The sequence below is a fragment of the Bos taurus genome, chromosome 29 (genome assembly GCF_002263795.3).
Source record: "Bos taurus isolate L1 Dominette 01449 registration number 42190680 breed Hereford chromosome 29, ARS-UCD2.0, whole genome shotgun sequence".
Lineage (NCBI taxonomy): Eukaryota > Metazoa > Chordata > Mammalia > Artiodactyla > Bovidae > Bos > Bos taurus.
In genome coordinates this window covers 49,235,820-49,254,827 of record NC_037356.1, presented here as the reverse complement: position 1 = coordinate 49,254,827, position 19,008 = coordinate 49,235,820, and the positions used below count along the sequence as shown (strand labels likewise).

General features: G+C 53.6%; 1 long non-coding RNA gene across 2 annotated transcripts in view; it reads right to left on the bottom strand.

Annotated features, from left to right (window-relative positions):
- The window catches only part of LOC112444889 (uncharacterized), a 38,980-nt gene that overhangs the window by 10,348 nt on the left and 9,624 nt on the right, over positions 1-19,008 (bottom strand). For both annotated transcript variants that reach the window (XR_009493384.1, XR_009493383.1), the window contains exons 2-3: positions 18,104-18,229; positions 623-2,712 (exon numbers count right to left, since the gene is read on the bottom strand). This is a non-coding gene — a long non-coding RNA (uncharacterized lncRNA). The remainder of the gene's footprint in view (positions 1-622; positions 2,713-18,103; positions 18,230-19,008) is intronic.

Here is a 19,008-nt window from a genome sequence, read left to right as displayed (position 1 = left end):
CTGTGTGCAACCAAGACAGGGGCTCAGGGCAGCAGCCGTGGGCACCTCCTAGTGATGACCACCGGGACCTCAGACGAGAGAACTTCTATCTGCGTGGAGTCATCAAACACCCGCTTGCGTTTGCCTTGTTATCAGACACCCACTGGAGCTGTCCTGATGGCTGAAGGACGCAAAATGATCATGAAGGGCTTTCCTGGCGGTGCAGTGGTTAAGAATCCACTTTTCAATGCTAGAGATGCCAGTCTGATCCTTGGTCCGGGAAGATCCCACAGGCCACAGGGCAACTAAGCCTGTGCGCCCCAACAATTGAGGCTGAGCTCGAGAGCCCGTGAGCCGCAACGAGAGAAGTCACCGCAATGAGAAGCTGGAGCTCGGCAACCAGAGAGAGGCTGGCATGCAACAACGAAGACCCAGCACAGCCCCAAAATAAAACACATGAATTTAGAAAAAAAGACCATGAAACCTGAAATCCCCCTGAAGTCCAGGATGACACGGGGGGTGGAGCTCTAAGGGAGCAGAGGTGCCCCGGAGAGCTTTCTATAGGGTGGTGCCGCCTGGGGAACACAAGGCCCACCACCACCCCCCACCCCGCACAGGGAGCCTCTGCTTCCCCGGGACTGACCTCGGGAGGAGCTGCTGGGCTGTGCTGTCCCTGGGACGCAGCTCGACTTGCAGCTCTCCCCTGGCCGACCGAAAGCAGCTTGTCTGGATGGCCCCGCTCTGGCCGAGCTGTACGCAGCTCAGCCTGGCATCGAGCAGGCTGGCATGTGCTCTCCTCGAAGTGGGGGGAAGCACCGGATGGCAGGGGAAGTCCTGACATTTGGGTTTTTACTGACATGTAGGCAAGCCAAAGACCTGACCATCTGGTTGGGCAGGAAGCCCGTGGACCTGGCCTGTTACAGGGACGTCCGTGAAGGACGCGGGCCCATGGAAATCTCTGTGGGAATCTGGGGTGCGCTCAGGTAGGCATGTCGATGCCCCTCAGCACAACCCCGTCGCAGGCTCAGAGGCGACTGGAATCAGCAAGCGGATCCCGGGTTCTCACCTGAGGCATACACCTGGGACCCCGGGGTGGGCAGACGTGGGGGCACCGCAGGGGGATGGGGTCCACAGCCTCAGAGGCACGGCACCCCGGGAAGAGACGGGGGTGGCTGATGGCCATGTGGCCAGTTCTCAGGGCTGGGGGGAGGCCCCGATGGAAGCCGGCAGGCGAGACTGAGGCTGGGAGCCCGTGGTCTGCACGGGGGTCCTGACGGGAACAGACGCTTGGCCCGGATGGTGTCTGGCTGACCCAGACACAGACACTCAGAGCCCTGAGAAGCCGGAAGAGGTGGGTCGCGCCAATCTGGGCAGCCAACTGCCATGGCTTCCGAACGAGGAACTCTGTAGGACCCAGAATGTGCAGCCTGGGAGCGCAGGTCTGAGGGACGAGGGACCAGCGGGTAGAACGCGGGAGGGGGCACGCACGTGGGGGCCAGCGGCGACCCCCCTGGACCGACACTTCCGTCTCCCGGGTGGGTCGGGGGCAGCGAGGGCAGAGAGGACGCTGGCATCATTGTGCAATTCCCGCCGGGCTGGGGGCGGGGGGCAGGCCCTGTTCTTTCTTCCCCAAAACACTTCAGTTTTTTCCTACCTGATGCAACATCAAAAAGACCAAGTCTGCAATGACCAGGGGCAGAAGTGGGGGTTCTTATGCAAGAAACGGCAACTGTGTTTTACATTTTAATTTCACTTTTTATTGGAGTAGAATTGCTTTGCAATCTTCTGTTAGTTTCTGCTGTGCAATGAAGTGATACACACCGTATATCTCTTCCCTCTTGGACCTCTCTCCCGCCCCACCCCCGACTGGAATTGATATAAATACACTTGCTTTTAGTCACTAAGTCCTGTCCGACTCTTTTGTGACCCCACGCACTACAATGCGTAAACAGGTAACTGGTGGGAAGCCGGCCGTGTAACACGGGGGTCAGCCCAGCGCTCTGTGCTGACCCACAGGCCGGGGATGTAACTGTGGTTTTAAACCTGAACGCCTCCGGGCCTAAAGCGGCCAGTGGAGCCGTGCTGTGCCGTTTGGCAAACCTGGGCTGACAGCAGATGTGGCTAGCCCGGCACTCGCCCGGAGAGGGGTGGACTGAGGGGAGGCATTCTCGGGGCTCCTATCCCAGCTGAAATCTAGACCAGCTCGTCCGGGAACCAGGGAGAGAAGGAACAGCAGCTGGGGGCAACGGGATGACCCCACAGGTCCTGGGATGTGAGAAAGGAAACCAGTGTTACACCAACACCCGAGAGAGGCTCAGGGCCGGCGACGCTGGTCCTCGTTTCAGCTTCACCAGAGGCCTGAGAGGTCAGGCCGCCGGGCCAAGGCCAGTCTTGCTTTGCAGCCTGACCAGATGGGCCTGCGGGCCTGAGGAGCCTTGCCCTGGGGGACGTTCCCACCCGACGTGACAATGCACTGCGCTGATTCTAGCGAGGCGCACAAACCGTGTGAATTTTACCATCGTTTTGCTGGAAGGGATCCTGTCGGTGACCCGAGAGTGGCCTGTGATACAAGAAAAAAACAAATATTTGGCCTTTGTTCTGGCCCTTGACACACAGTCGCTAGAGTCCGTGGTATCTCTTGGGACGTCCCTAGCTGTCCAGTGGCTAGGACTCTGCACGTCCGCTGCAGAGGACGGGGTTCCATCCCTGGTCAGGAAACTAAGGTACCGTATCCTGCACAGAGTGGCAAAAAAAAAAAAAAAAAAAGGAATTAATTAAATAAGACCCTTTCATCTGTGAAGTAATGAGCATGCTTCGTGAGCTGAGGGGACGACAGGTGTCTGGGGGCCCCAGGTCCTTTCAGGACGAGCTCTGGTCTCCGAAAGGACCCGGCGTGATTAGAGGGTTGGCCTTGGCAGCCCCGCCCCTTGACCCCTGGGCGGGGAGAGCGGCTGGGGGCTCAGTCCTGCGGCCGGGGTGTGGATGGGGGCCCCGTGGAGGGGCCAGGAGGGCCGTGTCCCCAGGAGGCCACGGACGCTCCATGGGCTCCCCTCCCTCCCCTCCTCCCCCGAGCACCGCATCCATCCGGCTGTTCCCGAGTTGTGTCTTTTTTAATAAACAGGTGCTAGTGAGTGAAGCCCCTTCCTGGGTTCTGTGAGCCGTCCTAGGAAACAATCAAAGCTGGGGGGCGGGGTTGGGAACCCCCTATTCACCGTCATAGTTGGAGGCGGTCTGGACTCGGTACAGGTGTGGGGACCGTCTTGTGGGGCTGAGTCCTTAACCTGGGGGTCTGAGTAAACCAGGCTGACGCTGTCAGAATAGACTTGGACCCCCCCCCAACTGGGGTCCAGAGACTCAGAAAAGTGGATGTGGTGTTGGAACAGCCCCCTCCCCCAACCAGGGGCTGCGACAAGCAACGCTGCTACGGACATCTGTGCGCACTGTCTTGAGTGGGCGTAAATTTTCAGTACTTTTGGAGAAATGCCCCAGAGTGTAATTGCTGGGTTGTGTGATACTCGCATGCTTAGTTTTACTGAAATGAATAAAAAGCCGCACGGTAGTCAAATGCGCTCTCACCATCCTTTTAATCTCCCGCTGTATCTGTTCGTAGGCCCCTTTCGCTTTCCTGATGCTTTTTCATTGGTTTCGTCTTTTCGTGATCCAACTTGCCAGACTTTGATCATCATGTCCATCTTTCCAGGCAAGCCAGGGGCTGCGGTCCCTCCCGCACCCGCCCCGTCCCACCTCGTTACCTCTTGCTGTCGCTGGGCATTGCTATCAGCCATTCATTGCTTGGGGTAAAGGCTTTAAATTCTCTTGTTCCTGACTCCTGGCCTCCCGAGTCCTCCCGAGTGGGTGAGAGTGCAGGGCGGGCTCCAGGCCCCGCGTCCGTGCCAGGGAGGCTGGCCCTGCGTCCTGCCCACATGACCGTCGGCACCCCCTCCCCCTGCCTGGGGTCAGCCGGGGACGCTCACCCCACTGCGGGCTCCGGGGACAGGCCTGGGCCCTGGGCCGCATTCCCACACACAGTCTGGAGTCTGGTCTCTGGCTGCCCTTCCTCCACCGACAGAGGGGCCTGGTGGGGCCACAGTCCACGGGGTCGCAAAGAGTCGGGCACGACTGAGCACTCACAGAAACGCAGGCACACGCGGCCCTGCTAACGGGCCAGCGCCCCGGCCTTCCTCACACCCGCGTCTCCCCACAGGGGCTCCTTGCAGAGTCTCGAGGGCGGCAGACAGACCTGCAGACAGACGGGCAGGCAGCCCGTGCTCAGAGGCTCTGCTGGGCTCCACCCCCGGAGCCTCTTCCTTCCCGGTGGGCATCTGCCGGCCTCTCGGCTCTTCAGCACCGACCAGTAAGCCCCCCAGCCCCGGATCACCCTGGCAGGTGAAGGCGGTGCACTGGTGGCTGTGGCCTGCTGGGACCCTGGGGGTGCTGCTGTCCGTCTTGTCACCTGCACACTGACACACCTTCCGTATGTGCAAAAACACGGCCCAGTTTCACAAATGTGGACAGGACGCAGAGGCCGGGCCGCCCCCTCAGTGCCCTCGGCCCCTGTGCTCCAGGGGCCGTATGGGTCCCTGAAGTCACTTGGTGCCCGCCCTCCCCTCCACGTGCTGACCGGCTCCTGTCCCGGGGGCGCACAGGCTGTGCTTCGGGGGACACAGACGACACGGGCCCGTAGCAGGCGGGGACAGCCCCCTTCCCGATCTGCGGCTCTCACACGGGGCAGGGCAGTGGGGCCGGAAGCCTGATGCACACAGTCGGGGGCAACCTTGGGGTCCTGGCTGGTGGCAGGAAGGGGCAACCTCTGAGGAGCCCCCACCAGGGGTTCCCCCCCCCACACTCTGTACCGTGGCCCACAGAGGCCCGGGCGCCTCTCCAGACGGTCAGAGTGACCCAGGAGGACAAACACTCGGGCGGTCAGACCAGGGGGGTTTCAAGTCCACATCATGCAGGAGGGGGACAGGTGGGCACCAGTGGCTTCTGCCCTCCTGGCCCGAGAGAACGGAAAGCCCCCAGTCCAGGGACAAGCGCAGCAAGGGAGGCCCCGGTCCTGGCTCAGGGGCCCTGCAAGGCCTCAGGGGCTGTGGTCACGCAGCAACCCCTCAGCCAGGCCCCAGGTGTCCGCACCCGAGACCTCACCCTTCCCTGAGGGCTGTCGAGCACCTCCGAGCAGCTCTGGGGATGGCGAGGCTGGGGGTCTTGTCTGAGCCAACACATCTGGGGGCTCAAGGACCTCAGGGGGCAAGGTCTGAGAAGCCCCCCGGGACTGAAGCCTGCTTTGCGGGTCCCTCACATCCCCATCCCCACAGCAAGCGGCTGGGCAAGGACCCCTTGCCACCCGCTGGCAGCTTCAGGGACCACCCCTCCCACACCCAGGCCCAAGTCTCTTCCAGGCTGCAAGGATCCTGACACAAAGAGGCTGGAGTTGGGTGGGGGCCCCGGCGGCACCAGAGAACAGCCACTGGGCTGCTCAGGATCAGAACCCCGGACCCGCCGGCTGCTGCCTGTGTCCTGCCCTCAGCCTCAGAGCTGAAGGCTCCAGTAAAGCTGGGACTGGGGTCCCCCAAGCCCCGCCCCCCCCCAGGCGGCCTGGTGCCCAAGTGGCAGCAGCTCTGGGCCGTGAGCTCACTCTCGGGTCCAGCACGTGTGGCCCAGCCTGGGGGTCCCTTCACAGCCTCCACGGAGGGCGCCCAGGGTCCCCAGGGTCAGTCCTGACCCCGCACACCAGCTTGGAGGCCACGGTCTGTCTCACTCCCGTGCACTCAGCCGGGCCCCCCTCTGCCCACGGCACCAAAGCCCACGGAGCCCACCCAGGCACCAGGGCCCAGCTCAGAGCCGGCAACACCAGCAGTGCCAGAGGAAGACCCGCCAGGGACGTGGAGGAAGGAAGACAGGGCTGGGGTGGGCCCGTGGTGGGTGCTGCGGGGGTCTCAGCCCAGCTGGTGGGCAAGCTCCAGGCTGAGGCCCAAAAGGCCAGGGGAGAAGAGTGTGAGTGTGTGTGTGCACGTTGGCGTGTGTGTGTGAACACACGTGTGTGTGCACATCAGTGGGCTGCATGTGTGCACACAGGCATGTATGTACACGGGGTGTGCATGGGTACGTGTGGCTTTGTATGCACATGTGTGGACATATGGCTGTGCTTGCATGTGTATGTGCGTGTTGAGGAGGGTGGCGTTCCAAGCAGGAGAAACCAAATGTCCAGCTGCTGGGAGGTGTGGGGCCCTGTGCCAGGAACGAGCACGCCTGAACGTCCAGTCTGGGGAGGGGTGGTGGGTCAGCTGTGGCCTCAGACTGGAGGAGTGTGAGGCTGTGACCAAAGGAGGACGGGACAGGAGACACGGGTGTGCACGGCGCCCTCTCCCTTCCAGGCTGGTGCATGTGGGCGGGCGGGACATACACACCCCACCACCCAGGCCTGGCCCTCCCGCCCCCTTGCCCACAACCCCAAAGGCCACCTGTCCCGTCGGCCAAGCTGCAGGTGGAGGACGGCTGCCAACCCGCGTCAGATGTGCCACCAGCTGCTGACACAGCCTTGAGTGCATGTGCGGCCGTGTGTACTCCCACTTCTCTGCCCTGGCAGCAGCCACCTGGGCCCTCAGGCTCGATACACAGGTCTGACCCTTCCTCTGACCTTTGCCCCGCTTGCCCCAGCTCAGACGTTCTCCTGGGCCTCTGTTACCAAGCTTTGACTTTGCCAAGTTCTGAATTTCTGAATATGTTTTCATATTCACTTTCCTTTCTGCAATGTGTGCTCATATTCATTTTCATTTCTGTTTGCAAAGTGGACCTTCTTGATCCCACCTCTTCCTCGAACACACAAGGCCAACAGCAAGCAACACACACAGCACCCTAATACACACACACAGCGACCAACACACACACACAGCACCCTAACACACACGCAGCATTCTGTTTCCAACTTTCACCCTTGGCTTTTGGCTCAGTCTCCTCGCGGTCCACTTGCAAAGTGACCACGAAGTGTTCTTTACTCAATGCCCCAGCATCACGTGAACCATAGCTCCAGCCTCTGCTCTCACAGCCACTGTAACTGAGCAGGACCCGAGGGGGCTTCCCACAACAGAAACCCCCCACCCCGCCAATGTCCTCCACCTGCCTTTTATCTGTAGAGAAACTTTAGTCAAAGGATAAATTTAATCAGAGAAACGAGAAAATGTAGAAACAAAGAAAAAAGTCAAATAAGACAAAATAATAATAGTTTAGCCACTAAACAGAGTCAAGGACCTTTAGTTCCTCCTCCAGGGCTGAGCCATATCCTTTGAGCTGTTTTGCAGATACTGAGCTTCCCTGTGGCTCAGATGGTAAAGAATCCACCTGCAACACAGGAGACCTGGGTTCAATCTCTGGGTCGGGAAGATCCCTTGAAGAAGGAAATGGCAACCCACTTCAGTATTCTTGCCTGGAGAATTCCATGGACAGAGGAGTCTGGCGGGCTACAGTCCGAGGAATCACAAAGAGTCGGACACAACAGAGTGACTAAACCCACAAGCCCTCACCAGGTGGAGGAAGTTAATTGTGTGCTGCCCACCTGCATGGAGACCCCAGACCTGTTGGAACCAAAAGGTTGATGATGCTGACTCCCAGTTACCTCACCACCAACCAATCGGAAGAGTATCCACAAGCGATCACCCTCCCCACAATCCCCTCCCTCACCCTGGAAGCCTCCAGGGAGTTCGGCCTTTTGAGCACCAGCCGCCTGTACTCCTTGCTCGGAGCCTGCAATTGCCACCGCTCTTTCCTCCACCGTGACTCAGTGTGCGTAGACTGGCCGGACTGCACACAGGCAGGTGGACGCAGGTCTGGTTTGGTAACACCAGCAGCCTGTCTGCTAAGCCGGGGCCACGTCATCTCAGGTCACGTCATCTCAGGTCTGGAGCCTATTTGTCACCACAGCACAACCTGGCCTACGTGACTAATACGGGAAAAGTTTTTGACTGTTGTCACAGCAGAACACCAAAATGAGCAACTACCCAACAGGTCGCCCGGATGCCAGGCGGCGCACTCTGCAGAGCCTGAAGCAGGGCTCAGACTGCCTGGGCTCATGGCCCTGTCCGGGCGTTGGCTGCTGTCCCCAGACCTGGCTCCATGCCACCTGTGCCTCATCCTTGAGAAGGCTGGCCTGGCTGCGTCATCTTGATGAGAACAAGAGTGAGTCATATGACTAAGACTACAGTCAAGGGCAAAACTCCCCAGCGACAGTGGGCAGGCACCCCCAGGTCCCACAGCAGAAGTGTGGGCACAGACAAGGCTGAGGGTCTGGGGACACCAACACGATGCCAACTTTTCAAGTCAAAAGCTGCAGGACCAAGAGGAGGCACATGCCAACCTGACATGTCACCAGCTGGTGGCCTGGACCTGGCATGGCCATAGCCACAGGCGGGGCAGGCGGGGATGTGTTCTGTGTGTGAGAAGTCATCTGGTGGGCAGGCGGCCCTGTGGGAAGAGGTAAGGCTAGGTGCTGGGCAAACAGAAAGACTGCCATCCCCCACGTCCAATACGGGCACTCGGGGTCATGTGACTGTGTTCCGACCAGTGGGATTGCAGGGGGAGGGAAGCAAGCTACTTCCCACCTGGTCCCCCCTTTCAAGGTGACCTTGGAGGCCACAAATTTCCAAAAAACAGAAGATGAGGAAGAGTTGGTGGAGAGATCTGACAGAATGTGGTCCACTGGAGAAGGGAATGGCAAACCACTTCAGTATTCTTGCCTTGAGAACCCCATGAACACTATGAAAAGGCAAAATGATAGGATACTGGAAGAGAAACTCCCCAGGTCAGTAGGTGCCCAATATGCTACTGGAGATCAGTGGAGAAATAACTCCAGAAAGAATGAAGGGATGGAGCCAAAGCAAAAACAATACTCAGCTGTGGATGTGACTGGTGATAGAAGCAAGGTCCGAGGCTGTAAAGAGCAATATTGCATAGGAACCTGGAATGTCAGGTCCATGCATCAAGGCAAATTGGAAGTGATCAAACAAGAGATGGCAAGAGTGAATGTCGACATTCTAGGAATCAGCGAACTGAAATGGACTGGAATGGGTGAATTTAACTCAGATGACCATTAAATCTACTACTGCGGGCAGGAATCCCTCAGAAGAAATGGAGTGGCCATCATGGTCAACAAAAGAGTCCGAAATGCAGTACTTGAATGCAATCTCAAAAACGACAGAATGATCTCTGTTCGTTTCCAAGGCAAACCATTCAATACCACAGTAATCCAAGTCTATGCTCGAACCAGTAACACTGAAGAAGCTGAAGTTGAAAGGTTCTATGAAGACCTACAAGACCTTTTAGAACTAACACCCAAAAAAGATGTCCTTTTCATTATAGGTGATGGGAATGCAAAAGTAGGAAGTTAAGAAACACCTGGAGTAACAGGCAAATTTGGCCTTGGAATACAGAATGAAGCAGGGCAAAGGCTAATAGAGTTTTGCCAAGAAAATGCACTGGTCATAGCAAACACCCTCTTTCAACAACACCAGAGAAGACTCTATACATGGACATCACCAGATGGTCAACACCGAAATCAGATTGATTATATTCTTTGCAGCCAAAGATGGAGAAGCTCTATACAGTCAGCAAAAACAAGACCAGGAGCTGACTGTGGCTCAGACCATGAACTCCTTATTGCCCAATTCAGACTGAAATTGAAGAAAGTAGGGAAAACCACTAGACCATTCAGGTATGACCTAAATCAAATCCCTATCCCTTATGATTATACAGTGGAAGTGAGAAATAGATTTAAGGGCCTAGATCTGATAGATAGAGTGCCTGATGAACTATGGAATGAGGTTCGTGACACTGTACAGGAAACAGGGATCAAGACCATCCCCATGGAAAAGAAATGCAAAAAAAGCAAAATGGCTGTCTGGGGAGGCCTTACAAATAGCTGTGAAAAGAAGAGAAGCGAAAAGCAAAGGGGCAAAGGAAAGATGTAAGCATCTGAATGCAGAGTTCCAAAGAATAGCAAGAAGAGATAAGAAAGCCTTCTTCAGCGATCAATGCAAAGAAATAGAGGAAAACAACAGAATGGGAAAGACTAGAGATCTCTTCGAGAAAATCAGAGATACCAAAGGAACATTTCATGCAAAGATGGGCTCGATAAAGGACAGAAATGGTATGGACCTAACAGAAGCAGAAGATATTAAGAAGAGATGGCAAGAATACACAGAAGAACTGTACAAAAAAGATCTTCAGGACCCAGATAATCACGATGGTGTGATCACTCACCTAGAGCCAGACATCCTGGAATGTGAAGTCAAGTGGGCCTTAGAAAGCATCACTATGAATAAAGCTAGTGGAGGTGATGGTATTCCAGTTGAGCTATTCCAAATCCTGAAAGATGGTGCTGTGAAAGTGCTGCACTAAATATGCCAGCAAATTTGGAAAACTCAGCAGTGGCCACAGGACTGGAAAAGGCAGTTTTCATTCCAATCCCAAAGAAAGGCAATGCCAAAGAATGCTCAAACTACTGCACAATTGCACTCATCTCACACGCTAGTAAAGTAATGCTCAAAATTCTGCAAGCCAGGCTTCAGCAATACGTGAACCGTGAACTTCCTGATGTTCAAGGTGGTTTTAGAAAAGGCAGAGGAACCAGAGATCAAATTGCCAACATCCGCTGGATCATGGAAAAAGCAAGAGAGTTCCAGAAAAACATCTATTTCTGCTTTATTGACTATGCCAAAGCCTTTGACTGCGTGGATCACAATAAACTGTGGACAATTCTGAAAGAGATGGGAATACCAGACCACTGATCTGCCTGTTGAGAAATTTGTATGCAGGTCAGGAAGCAACAGTTAGAACTGGACATGGAACAACAGACTGGTTCCAAATAGGAAAAGGAGTTCGTCAAGGCTGTATATTGTCACCCTGTTTATTTAACTTATATGCAGAGTACATCATGAGAAATGCTGGACTGGAAGAAACACAAGCTGGAATCAAGATTGCCAGGAGAAATATCAATAACCTCAGATATGCAGATGACACCACCCTTATGGCAGAAAGTGAAAAGGAACTAAAAAGCCTCTTGATGAAAGTGAAAGTGGAGAGTGAAAAAGTTGGCTTAAAGCTCAACACTCAGAAAACAAAGATCATGGCATCCAGTCCCATCACTTCATGGGAAATAGATGGGGAAACAGTGGAAACAGTGTCAGACTTTATTTTCTGGGGCTCCAAAATCACTGCAGATGGTGACTGTAGCCTTGAATTTAAATGATGCTTACTCCTTGGAAGGAAAGTTATGACCAAGCTAGATAGCATATTCAAAAGCAGAGACATTACTTTGCCAACAAAGGTCCGTCTAGTCAAGGCTATGGTTTTTCCTGTGGTCATGTATGGATGTGAGAGTTGGACTGTGAAGAAACCTGAGTGCCAAAGAATTGATGCTTTTGAACGGTGGTGTTGAAGACTCTTGAGAATCCCTTGGACTGCAAGGAGATCCAACCAGTCCATTCTGAAGGAGATCAGCCCTGGGATTTCTTTGGAAGGAATGATGCTAAAGCTGAAACTCCAGTCCTTTGGCCACCTCATGTGAAGAGTTGACTCATCGGAAAAGTGCCACGACTCGGATATAACCTGGCTGAAACAACCTCTTCGTGGAAGAGGCCAAGCACAGCAGGAGCCCAACTCAGCGAAGCTCCCACACTAGAAGCGGAAGGCGAAGAAACCCAGCGCAGGGGAAGGCCCATCGTGCTGGAAACCGGGACAGCGAAAAACGGCCCGGTCTCAGATTCCAGAAGACCTCCGGTTAAGGTAAGAGATCCTCACTCCTATGGCTGGAGGGATCTTTACAATCTCTTGTTTCCTCGAACCTCCCGCTAACAGGCGGGCAGCAGGGGCACAATTGAGAGACTCTGGAGAGGCTACTCCTCAGCATGTCCCAAAGACGCTATCTGCTGAGCCCCCGTAGCTGTTACCGAAGCCGGTGGGGGTTCTTCTGTCCTTTCTCTTCTCTGTGCAAAGATCAGACCAATGAAACTGTGAGCACCGGTCAGATATTTAGCAAATTTTCCGGCAGGCTATGAAGGGGATTCCTTGGCATGTTTTTCCGACTACTTTTTCCTCCTGTCCTTCAGCTCTCTCCCCAAGACTCAAGCCCGGCCAAAACTAATAAAACTCAGGCTCTGATGTCTCATTGCAAACATTCATTGAGAGACAAAGGTAAGAGGTAGATTTGTTAGGATCCAGAGAGAAGCCACCCTTCAGGGTGTGAACCATTGCGGAGGGCAAGGGCTTCAGCCACGGAATTAGGCCTGGCTAGGTTTTGTGAGGGGGTGGAATTCATATGCTAATGAGCGAGAGGACCATCCCAGCCATTGGGGAACCACCCACTCCTCCCTCTTCTGACCTTGTGCCTTGGAGCTGTCCTGCCACCTCTGGTGTGTCTGTCGGCTTATAGATTGGGGATTAAGGTTTACTTGAATTTGACTTGTCATCTTGGACCCAACTGATTTTAATTGGTTTACATTACACCCTTGTGCTATGTCATTCTTTCAAAGGTTGTGCTCTGCCCCCTTCCCTCCTGTTTCATGCTCTTTTCCTGAGCCCCATCCAGACCCACAAGGTTTCTACAATCTTCTGGAGAGACAACCAGAAAATAGCTGGCCTTGGGAGGGAAATACTCTATAATATCCAACCCCCTAATCCTACCCAATACTGGGCACACTGGAGATCTTGGGGACGCCCAAACTCCAGTCCGGAGGGTCCCAGGAGGTCATCACGCCTTGACCTGCCTAGGGATCGGTCTTCGAGAGGTTGTCACGCCTCAACCTGTTCAGGGATCCTCTAGTCCCAGGGGTCCAAGGAGGCCGTCACGCCTCGACCTGCCCGGGGATTCGATCTCTAGGAGGCTGTCACGCCTCAGCCTGCCTGGGGATCTGCACCCTGACCCGGGGACGCCTGGCTCTCAGGTTGCAACAGTTCTGGGTAGGATAAGCTTCAGAAAGACTCAGCCCTAAGGAAGTCCACCCATGGAAACATAAAGAAGCCTATGACTTGCGGGACTGTGACCAGTCTCAGCAATAACTCAGGAGCCCAGTGAGAACCCCATTGCCTTTCTGGAGAGGCTAAAAGAGGCACTCCAAAAGTTTACCAACCTGGACTTAGACTCTTACGAGGGACAGGTGATTTTAAAGGACAAATTCCTGTCCCAATGTGCATCAGATATCAGAATTAAGTTACAGCAGCTACAACAGCAGGACCCTGCTGCCTCTTTAGATGAGATGGTCCAGACAGCCACCAATACCTTTTAAAACAAGGAACAGGAGAAGGAGGCCAATGCCCAGGAGAAGGAGAGAAAGAAAGAGACAAGGCATGCCCAGATGCTGGCCGCCCTCCAGAGAAGCCCTATTGCAAACCCCGGGTCCTTGAGGGACAAGGCACGAGATAGATGCCTGATCTGTAGACAGGCGGGGCACTGGGCCAAAGAGTGTCCAAACCGTGACAAGTCTCCTAGAACGGCTTGCCACAGATGCCATCAACTGGGACATTGGGCGGCACTCTGCCCTCAGGACCCAAGAGCCTCAAGGTCAAGCGCCAAGCCTACCCTCACGATGGTTCGAGAGGACTGAAGCGCCCGCTCCAGCCAGCCCACCTGTCACAGATAACCATCACGGGGCTGGAGCCAAGGGTGCAACTGGATGTGGCAGGTAGGTCCCAGAATTTCTTGGTTGACACAGGGGCTCCCTACTCTGTCTTGATCTCCTACTCCAGAGCCTTCTCCTCCCAAACCTGTACCATTTTGGGTGCTACAGGAAAAGCAACTCCTAAAAGATTCACCCGAGCACTTCTTTGCTGCTGGGATGGACAAATATCTTCCCACCAGTTTCTGGTGGTCCCTCAGTGTCCTACCCCCTTATTGGGAAGAGACATACTCACTAAACTGGGGACCACCCTTGTGATGGGAAGTTTTCCAGCCCCTAGAGCTCTGCAGCTCCTGGTTACTACTGAAGAACCCATTACACCTTCAATAGAGAGGGACCAAAAACTATGGGAAGACAAAATCAACCCCCAGGTGTGGGACCAGGGGATTCTTGGGCAAGCCCACCAAGCTGAACCGGTCATCATTGTCCTCCGAGATCCCACTCGGTTTCCTAACCAGAAACAATATCCTCTCAAAAGAGAGGCTCGGGAGGGACTACAGCCTTTAATAAATAAATTCCTTGCTTGTGGGCTATTGGTCCCTACCAGTTCGCCATGTAACACCCCAATCCTCTCAGTAAAGAAAAAAGACGGAACCTGGCGACTGGTTCAAGATCTCTGGATCATAAATGAAGCTGTTGTCCCCCTCCATCCCACAGTACCCAATCCCTATGTAATCTTGGGAGAAATCCCACCCAGTGCCAAGTGGTTTACAGTCTTGGGTCTCAAAGATGCTTTTTTTTTTTTTTTTTTGCATACCACTGGCTAAAGAATCCCAATATCTTTTTGCCTTTGAGTGGGAGGCCCCAGGAGAAAAACACCAACAGATGACTTGGACAGTATCACCTCAGGGGTTCAGAGATAGCCCCCACCTGTTTGGACAGGCCCTTAGCTGGGATCTCCTAGATCTGGACCTGGGACCTAATGGGAAAATATTACAATACGTAGATGACCTACTGATCTGCTCTCCAGATGAGAGAAGTGCCCAAGAACATGCAATTCAGGTTCTAAACTTCTTGGCAGAAAGGTGATATAGTCTCCCATGCTAAGGCACAGATGGTCGAGACAAAGGTCACTTACCTGGGAATTCAGATTACACATGGGTCCAGGAGGCTGTCCTCTGATCGGGTACAAGGAATCCTCCAGTTGCCCTCCCCCACGACTCGAAAACAACTGCGAGCTTTCCTGGGGCTAACTGGTTATTGTAGAATCTGGATACCCAACTATGGTCTAATTGCCCCGCCCTTATATGAAAGTTTAAAGGGACAAGATGATTCAATCCCACTGATGTGGGGAACTCCTCAAAAGAAGGCAGAGGCTACACTAAAACAGGCCTTAACTCAGGCGCCTGCCTTGAGGTTGCCAGACCCAGAAAAAGCATTCCAACTTTATGTCCATGAAAGAGAGGGAATAGCCTTGGGAGTGTTAACTCAAAGGTGGGGATCTAAGCCCCAGCCTGTAGCTTACTTATCCAAGAGGCTTGATCCAACTTCCCGAGGTTGGCCTCCCTGCCTTCGAAATCTTGCAGCTATTGCAATCATGATAGAAGATGCTTTAAAACTCTCCTTTCAGGGCAAACTAACTATTTTTACCAGCCACCAAGTAAAACAACTCCTAAATGGGAGAGGCCACTTACGGATGTCTGATCAAAGAATCCTCAGATATCAAGTAATGCTGATGGAAAATCCAGGCCTCACTATATCCCCCTGTGAGGTTCTTAACCCAGCCACCCTCCTACCTACCCCCGAGGGCTCTCTCCCCTTTCACTCTTGTCTAGAAACCTTGGACCACTGGACAAAACCCCAAGAGGGATTGTCAGAAGATCCTCTGACCAATCCTGAGGAAATCTGCTACACTGATGGAAGCAGCTTTGTCTTGGATGGAAAAAGAAGAGCCGGGTATGCAGTAGTCTCCAATTTTGAGACCATAGAAGCTAAGCCTCTGCCACCAGATACTTCAGCCCAATTAGCTGAGCTCGTAGCCCTGACTCGAGCTTTAGAGCTGGGAAACGGAAAAAGAACAGCCATTTACACTGACTCCAAGTATGCCTTTCTGGTGCTACATGCACATGCGGCTGTTTGGAAAGAAAGGGGCCACTTGACCACCCGAGGGTCCCCAATCAAATATGGTGATCAGATTCTTCGACTCTTGGAGGCGGTCCACCTGCCCACTGAGGTTTCAGTCTCCCACTGTAAAGGACACCAAAAAGGGAACATGGAAGTGGCACGAGGGAACCAAGCAGCTGATCAGGCAGCTAGGAGAGCAGCATTACAGAACCATGACCTAATAGGGATTGCCACCTTAGTTCCACAGACTAATTTGCCAGAAACTCCTTCATATACTGAAGGTGAGACTCTTAAAGCTAAGAGCGAGGGCTTTCAAGATCATATGGGGTGGTTCCAAAAGGAGGGACTCCTTTTCCTGCCTGGAAACCTCCAGTGGAAGCTGGTTAACTCCTTACATGCCACCACTCATTTAGGAGAAAAGGCCCTCCAAAGATGACTAGAAAGGTCCTTCAGAGGAACAGGCCTCCAAACAACTGTAAGACAGGTGGTCTCCTCTTGTCCCACTTGCCAGTTAAACAACCCCCAAGGAGCTCGAAGACCCCAGCTGGCCCAGCCCGTCCAAGGATGTGGGGCCTACCCAGGAGAGGACTGGCAGATGGACTTCACCCAGATGCCAGTTTCTCAAGGGTATAAATACCTATTAGTCATGATAGATACATTCACAGGATGGATTGAAGGCTTTCCCACCTGGACTGAGAAGGCCAAGGAGATGGTAAAAAAACTGCTTCATGAAATCATTCCAAGATTTGGTCTGCCCAGGTCATTCCAGAGTGACAATGGGACATCATTTACTTCTAAGATCACCCAAGGGGTCTCGAAAGCATTGGGCATTACTTATTATCTCCATTGTGCCTGGAGGCCTCAATCTTCAGGAAAAGTAGAAAGAGCCAATCAATTCTTAAAATCAGCGATAAAAAAGATAACCCAGGAGACCTCCCTGGGATGGAAGGAGGCTTTACCAATGGCTCTCCTCCGCACCCGCATTGCCCCTAAGGAACAGGTTGGTCTTAGTCCTTATGAGATGCTATATGGGAGACCTTTTGTTTATGTCAATGACCTTCCTAGATCCAGAGGCTCAGACCCTCCAGTCTTATACCATGGCCAGTGGGCAATTCCACCAGGATATACGCTTGTGGGGTATGAACCAGGACCCAAAAGATTCTAAAGAGCCACCACTATATGCTCCAGGAACACAAGTCCTAAATAAAGTCTGGAAAGATGGGTCCCCAAAGGCTCAACTCCAGCCCACATGGAAGGGCCCCTACCCTGTAATACTTTCTACCCCCACAGCAGTCAAGGTACCAGGACGTGACTCCTGGATTCACTATTCACGAGTCAAGCTGTGGAAGAAAACAGAAGAGGACACTCAATACACCTGTGAGTCCCTGGGAGATCTCAGATACCTATTCAGAAGCACCAAGGAGTGCCATTCTAATGAACACCCCCAAAATCTGGTTTCTGGGGATAAGATTTCTCAGGATAACTCTAAGGAGCCAACACAGCTTGACAGAGACTGTACTCCAAAACAGACAGGAGATAGATCTTCTGATCCCTGAGCAAGGAGGGACTTGAGCCATCCTGGCGATGTGAATTTAAAATTGACCAGTGTCCCTACTAGTCCTTGTTATGCTATATCGATGATGCCTATGATTATTCCATGTACTGTCAATCGTCTAACCTGTTTTGTCTCTGCCCAGGTCAACCAGCTACAACATGCAGTGCCAGTTCAACAAAGATATAAAACTACAGCTGACCACGGAAGATATCACACACCCTTGGGCACCGCTATAAGGACTCTGAGGCTTGAGACTAGCAAGAGGGGGAGGCCCAATACCCCTCACCATCCCAGTTCAGCAGGAAGTAGCCAGAAAGACCTCGACGCCCCTATTCCCAAAGAATTGGGCCTCCCATCTCTTGAGGGGGGAATGTTAGATAGGCAGAATAGGGAAAAGGAGTCCAAAATGGTGGTGGCTAAAAGACAAGGAAGGTCAAAGGAAGGTCCGAGGACCAGAGTGAAGACTTAAGGCAGAACAAACAGCACTCCCGGCTAAGCCCAGTTTGCATAGGGCAGGCCCAGGTGGGGGAAAAACATATAAAAGGAGGAGCCAAAGTGCTTTCTCAGGGACTCTCTCTCCCGCGTGCGTGCGCACGCGCGCGCTCTCTCTCTCTCCCACCCCCCGCCACCTCCTTCCCCACGCACTCCTCCACTCTCTTCTCTTTGAGTCTTGGACTCTCCTGCTATCTCCTAAATACAATGGAGCGGTAACACTGATTTGCCTAAGAGCTGTAGCACGGTTTGTCCAAGACCCGAGAGCTGTGACGCGCCGAGGGCTTTAATGTCCGTCGCTCCAATTCTTTGTTGTGACGAGACAAAGAACTGAGGAACATACACTCACGTGACAGTCATGTATGGATGTGAGAGTTGGACTGTGAAGAAGGCTGAGTGCCGAAGAATTGATGCTTTTGGAGGTGACCCTCCTCCCTCCTGGCTGGTCTCAGGCTCTGGCCCCAGCTGACTGCTCCTGTGGAAATTGGAATGAGGATGAACTCCAGGCAGCTGGAAAAGTACCAGGCCACCCTGGAAGGGCTGCTGCGCGAAGTGCTGCCACCCTCCCGGAACACCCAGTGACAGGCCACTCAGGGGAGAAGGTGGACAGAACTTGGATCCCCTCCACCCAGAGAGGCCCCAGAAATGTGCGCAGCTCATCCACTGTTAAAAAAAAAAAAAAAAAGAATTGATGCTTTTGAACTGTGGTGTTGGAGAAGACTCTTGAGAGTCCCTTGGACTGCAAGGAGATCCAACAAGTCCATTCTGAAGGAGATCAGCCCTGGGATTTCTTTGGAAGGAATGATGCTAAAGCTGAAACTCCAGTACTTTGGCCACCTCATGCAAAGAGTTGACTCATTGGAAAAGACTCTGATGCTGGGAGGGATTGGGGGCAAGAGGAGAAGGGGACGACAGAGGATGAGATGGCTGGATGGCATCACTGACTCGATGGACGTGAGTCTGAGTGAACTCCGGGAGTTGGTGATGGACAGGGAGGCCTGGCGTGCTGCGATTCATGGGGTCGCAAAGAGTCGGACACAACTGAGTGACTGATCTGATCTGATCTGATCTAACCCATGTAAGACTGTGTGTGGGAGGAAGGAAAGGAATGAGAGCTTAGGGTGACTTTGTTACTGCAACAGAATCTAGCTTCAGAGTGGTGGCTGGACCAGCAAGCAGCCCCTGAACGGGGTGGAAATTCAGATCCTCATGGCACCCCCACCCCCCTGCCCCTGATGACCTCATGACTCAGAA